This window comes from Oryctolagus cuniculus, chromosome 8 (assembly GCF_964237555.1).
Source record: "Oryctolagus cuniculus chromosome 8, mOryCun1.1, whole genome shotgun sequence".
Lineage (NCBI taxonomy): Eukaryota > Metazoa > Chordata > Mammalia > Lagomorpha > Leporidae > Oryctolagus > Oryctolagus cuniculus.
In genome coordinates, this window is record NC_091439.1 from 91,906,222 (window position 1) to 91,912,840 (window position 6,619).

The window sequence follows — 6,619 nt, forward strand, 5'->3', positions numbered from 1 at the left end:
TCTTCCTTGATTTCTTCATGCCTCACAGAAAAGTTGTGACAGTTTGACCCCCTTGTTGTGCAACAAGTAATGTGGTTGGAGTTGGGGGAAAATATTTTTAATAGGAAAGTAGACTTGCCTGATTTTCTCCAAAGCAAAAACACAAAACTTAGTGGCTATCACTTAAAAACACATGGAAAGAGATCTGACACCCCTCATCCCCATCTATTCAACAGACACAGGGCATCTGTATATCCCAAACAGTGTTCAAGATGCTTGTGGAAAATGTTAGTGTGGCACTCTACAACTGCCTACTTGCAAGGAGGGTCTTGGGTAGATCAGTGTTGCAGTGGGAAACAGAGAAGAGCAGATAAGGGGGAGAGGGGTGGCAAGCAGGTGATGAGTGAGCAGATTGTGCATTGGAGAAGCAAGGGAAGGGAGGCTGACACTGAGTGGAGAACCGAAGGACCTAGGAGCTGGCTCTGTGACTCTGTGGAAGAGAGTTCCAGGCCAAGGGACAATTTGAGTGAACAGAGTGGAGGTCCTGCCTGGTACATTTGAGAAGCAATAATGAGGCCAGTAGGGCTGCAGCAGAGACAAAGTAGCAGGGAGGGACAGAGAGGAAGAGACTACATCAGATAAGTCTTGTAGGTCATTATCTAAGGGTTTTGGTTTCCACCATTTCCATGTCTTAGGAAAATAGGACACCGGTCTGGCTGCTAGGGGAAAAGGACTTTTGCGGGGTTAGGATGAGAGGGCAAAGTAGGCTGAGCAGGGTGGTAATAGCATAGGTGGTCATGATTCTGGATAATCGAAGGTACAGAGCAAAATTATGGGGGATTCAGTATGAGCTACAAGGAAAAGAAAAAATTGTGAGTAAAATAGACATGAGGTGAGCAACCGGAAGGATGTAGTGTCCAGTAGCTTGGCCACTTGAGAGAGCATTTAAAGCCAAGTGACAGGGGCCGACACCACTGCTCACTTGGCTAATCCTCCACCTGCGGCGCCAGCTCCCAGGTTCTAGTCCCAGTTGGAGTGACGGTTTTGTTCTGGTTGCTCCTCTTCTAGTCCAGCTCTCTGCTGTGGCCCGGGAGGGCAGTGGAGGATGGCCCAAGTGCTTGGGCCCTGCACCCGCATGGGAGACCAAGAAGAAACACCTGGCTCCTGGCTTTGGATCAGCGCAGCATGCTGGCTGTGGCAGCCATTTGGGGGGTGAACCAATGGAAGGAAGACCTTTCTCTCTGTCTCTCTCTCACTAACTCTGCCTGTCAAAAAAAAAGAAAAAAAAAAAAAAGCCAAGTGGCAGGACTGCTTGACATGGGGCAACTCTTGCTAGATAGACTCTTCCAGTTGCCTCCAGAGAGGAGCCCTTCAACCAGACTAAAGTGTTGTGGGAGTCAGTGCCCCTCGTGCAAATAATCAGGAAACAGGAACAGGGTGGGGTGTGGGTCTAGCTTAAAACTGCCCGTGCTCCACTCACTTTACTACCAGGCTATTCACATGAGCTAATGCATTAATTGTCACAGGAATGTGTTGGAGCTGCTGTCTCAATCTCACCATTGAAGAAAATAGGTTCAGGCCAGTGCCGCAGCTCACTAGGCTAATCCTCCGCCTGTGGCACAGGCACCCTGGGTTCTAGTCCAGGTTGAAGTGCCAGGTACTAGTCCTGGTTGCTCCTCTTCCAGTCCAGCTCTCTGCTGTGGCCTGGGAGGGCAGTGGAGGATGGCCCAATTGCTTGGGCCCTGCACCCGCATGGGAGACCAGGAGGAAACACCTGGCTCTTGGTTTTGGATTGGCGCAGCGTGAAGGCCATAGCGGCCATTTATGGGGTGAACCAACGAAAGGAAGACCTTTCTCTCTCTCTCTCTCTCTCTCTCTCTCACACACACACACACACAGTCTAACTCTGCCTGTCAAGAAAAGAAAAAACAGGTTCAGAAACTTAAAAATCACATTCACCCAGCTAGCCAAGCAACTTGAGCCAAATCCGAGGTCAGATTCAAACTCTGGTCTGTTGGGTTGAAAGTCTGGGCTCTTTCTCCTCTGCAGAATGAAGGCCACCCATCGAGTGATCGTGTCCTGGGGACCCAAGACAGGAAAACCCACTCACCAAGATTGTTTTAAGCTTGAAAAATAAGGTTATGAGAGCATTAGAGAAAAATTCTGATTGGTCTGATGTTCTGCTTAACACAGTGAAATAGGCTCAGTTGGCAACATCTCCATTAACTCTAGTAACACCTGTTGATTGCAATCACCATTTATCTAAGAGGTAGCACTGGGAGCTATTTGTCCAGGTCCTTGAAGTTACAAACCCCCCAAAGCTGGTCCTTAATATTCTTACTGAATAAGATCACACCCTCAGGCACAGAGACATTCAAATAAGATTGGAAACAGAAGATATGAAACATTTAGCTTTGAACTTTGACCCATGTGGGGCTCCATGGGATGGCCAGCCATGGAGCCCCCATGTCAAGGTCGGTCTGATAGCTGCTGCTGTGTCTTTATCACAAGGCGGATGTTGCTAGTTTCGGTTAGGGCAATGCTTTCCAATGGTCGGGGCTTTCCAGAGGCACTGAGCCTGTCTCGTAAACAACAAGATGGCGCCGAGGACCGTGCGGTGAGCCTGCCTGCTGCGTGACACCTCATCTGATTGGCCCGAGGACGCGTGCACACTGCGTGAACAGACAGCGGATTGGAGTGTTCCGTGCATGGACTTGAGCCCACTTGCAGTTGGCCAGATTTTGTATATAAGCTGTGTGCTGAGGAAGGAGGGGGCTTTCTTTCCACTCTCCTTCCTTCATTCTTTCTCTGTCGCTGTTATTTTCTTATTAAAAGTCTACTGAAGACCGATAAGCCGTGAGCAGTGTTGTTCCTTTGCGGGCAAGGGAGCGACAGACCCATCTGACCAGAGTCTACATGTGCTGTGAAGTGCTCACATTTTAAAGACATATTTGCACATTCTAAAAGTGTTCATTCATTCAATATTGACAATTCATTTTTTAAAGTTCTTATAATTCTGTTTTTTTTTTGTTTTTTTTTTGTTTTTTTTGTTTTTTTTTTTGACAGGCACAGTGGATAGTGAGAGAGAGAGACAGAGAGAAAGGTCTTCCTTTGCCATTGGTTCACCCTCCAATGGCTGCTGCGGCTGGCGTGCTGCAGCCAGCGTACTGAGCTGATCCGAAACCAGGAGTCAGGTGCTTCTCCTGGTCTCCCATGGGGTGCAGGGCCCAAGCACTTGGGCCATCCTCCACTGCACTCCCGGGCCACAGCAGAGGGCTGGCCTGGAAGAGAGGCAACAGGGACAGAATCCAGCCCCCCAGCTGGGACTAGAACCCAGTGTGCTGGCGCCACAGGCGGAGGATTAGCCTATTGAGCTGCGGTGCAGGCCATAATTCTGTTCTAATATTCCTCCTCCTCTAGGTACTGTACTGAAATTCTAAGAAAAAGAAGGGGGAAAAATGAAAGGGAGTGGCTCAGGTCCACCATAACTTTTACAGGGCTTCACGGCAGAACTTATGTTACAGAAGTCTGGAGTGGGAAAAACTCCCTAGATTCAAACAGGTGGCAAAGACAGTGGAAGATCCAGAGCAGTTTATTAACAACAGCGGGCTCAGCTGGAATCATTTCCTGAGAAGTGAGCATCAAACGCAAGTTTCTTACAGTATTTATCCATTCATCAGCATCATAACCATTACAGCATTGGTTGATTTAAATTTCAGCCTACGTGACTTAGGACCACACCTCCAATGGTTGGTGGGTCCAGTGTGTTTATAAAAGAGATACCTGGGGCAGATTTATAGGACAGTCTTAGGACTGGAGTTACAGAAGCAGAACTTAGGACATCTTCCCTCCCTGGACAAAATCACCACATACAACTGCTTCATTAGATAATTGGGAGCAGCCACTTTTCCAGGTTAGTATCCCAGGGTCTGCTTTCCTTCTTTTGTTTTTGGTTGCAGCCGTATTTCTCCTATAATTTTAGCACAGTAAGGCACTGCTCACCTTTGTAAAGTCAATGGGGAGGAGAAAAGAACATCTCTCTCTCTCTTTGTTCATTTAGAAAGGCAGGTGTAAGGGAGATATTCCATCCCCTGGTTCACTCTCCAAATGCCTGCAGCAGCCAGGGCTGGGAGCTCAATTCAGTTCATTTAGAAGTCCAAAGCTCAATCTGGGTCTCCCACGTGGATGACAGGAACTTGAGACATCACCTGCTTCTTCCCAGGGTCTGCATCAATAAGAAACTGGAATCAGGAGCAAAGTAAGGACTCAAACCCAGGCACTCTGATGTGGGATGCACACGTCCTAAGTGGCCTCATAGCCACTATGTCAAACACCTGCCCTGAGTTAAAAAGAAATTCTAGAAAAACAACATATTTTTCTTTCATAGGATAAGCAAGTGTTCCCAAAGCAGGCCTTAAGTTACACATGAATTCCATCCTCGATGAGCTTGGAACATCGCAGCCTGGTGAGGGAATGTGCAATGAGCCCTGCCTCATATGTAGATGGCAATGCAGACAAAATATTTTTTAAATTTGAGGTAAACAAATTTCATGTAATTCACATATACAGATTAAGCAACATAGGGAACTTCCCACCCACGCTCCCACCCTTCCACCTCCTTCCACTCTTATGCCCTCTCTTAATTTTCACAAAGGCAAAAGGCTACCCAGGTAATCCTTCTGATTCAGTTTATCTCAGTACATGCCCCACCTTGTGGTCAGAAGGCAGCACCACCGCACTCCCGGCCACAAAAGAATTGCCAACAGGTGGGGCTGAGAGAGTTTCAAGGAAACGCAGCCAGGATTTTAGGCAAGCGTGCTCTTCTATTCTCCCAGTTTCTCTGGACCAATACCAGCTCAGGGGCTCATTTTCTGTGCACTTGTGTGTGCGCAGTTGTGTGCTTGTGTGTGTGTGCCCCAGCATGTGCTGCTTAAATACCAGAGCCTGCCATTTTCTGCATTTACAGCTACCCAGCTCATCTTCAATGAACTTTCCACCGCTTTCCAGTTAAGCCTTCCAAATAGACACAGATGTGCTTCTGCTTCCTTTTATGGAGTTAGGGTCAAGTGGGCTTGTTATGCTTCTCCTTAGTTCCTAAACACCAGGAGTATCTAGGTGGTGCCTCAGCAATGCCTGCTGCTCAGGGGAGCTTGTGGCTGTGGACTGAAAGTCCATGTGCTTGTGCATGTGTGACTACCTGTTCAGGGTGAAGAGGGGAAAAAAGAGAGTCACAAGAGACCCACACCTGACCTTTCCATGAACTAGTGTGGAGAGGATATTAGGGAAACCCCTCACCCCCGAGTTTTTCTCTGCAAAAAGCAGCCATTTTCTTAATTCAGGGGCCTGTTAAAATATTCACATCAAAATTTCTTTGGAACACATAGAAATGGAACATAAAGTAGTTGATATGTTTTTCTTAAATTGTAATAAAATCCACCGAATTTACCATCTTGACCATGCCTAATGCACAGCTCAGGCATATTTGTACATTCACATTGCTGCACAACCCTCAACTCCATCCATCTCAAGTCTTTTGGATAAGAATTAGCTTGGTTCAAACAGGTTCAGGCATTTGTGGGATCACTTAATGTCTGAAGCCTAGGTCTCTGAGCTGCAGACGGCGACTTAAAGCAAACAAGACAGGATTGCTGTAAGGATTAACTAATAATATTTGTAACTTGTTTAGCATATGAGGAAGTTTCCAAATGTTGTAGAAAATGGAATTACAACAATTTATTTGGTCAAAAAATTGAAATTCATGTATCTGAGAGGATTCATGTATCTGAGAGGGTTTTCAAAAAGTTTATGAAAATGTCTTATGAAAAAAAATGCATGATTTCAAAATTGTATATGCCACAATCACTTTATTTTCTATTCCATTTTTTCATAAACATTTTGAAGTCCCCCTATCCTGATAAATGATGATATTCCCTGGTTGTTATTGTTGTGATTCCTGGAAGTCTAGCCACTTCATTCTCTTCTAAACCCTCCTACCATAACCAGTAAAGCTACTTCTCTGGCTCCTAGATCCCTAGCAAACATCCCCATTGCTGCATAGATTTCTTACATGACTTTGATTATGAGTTTTCAGAATTGTGTGTTGTTTTCTATAGCAAGGAAATGGGCCAGAAAAAGAAAATGCAAAGAATAAAAAATGTAGCTACTAAAGCAATCAGAGAGTATGTTCCAACATAGTCAGATACCAAGTCATCCCAACTCAGAGCTGCAAATGCTGAGTCAGTGAGGCAGGGACTGTGGCCAGCTGAGGTCGTGGCCTTGGAGGATAATGTCCATCATGATGTCCATCGAAGACCTTCCTCTCCTGGTGGCAGTAGTGGCCCACCCAGGGGACAGGCAGAGAAGGCTCAACTCACCTCCCCCTGCCCTGGCTCAGGCCCTCTCATATCATCTCCACTCCTGCTGCCCCGCAATATATCTGAGCCCCTTGGCATAGCCTATTACACCTGCTTTGTAGGAGATTCTTAGGACTGGTTAAGTCCTGTAGGAATTGTAAATCTTATTAATGTATGGAGCCAATCTAATTTTCCACACATAATCCCATTTAGAACTTTCACTTCATCCTCCTTTCTCCCTCCATCTCTCTTTCCTTAACACTCAAGTTTCCTGATAATAAATGTAG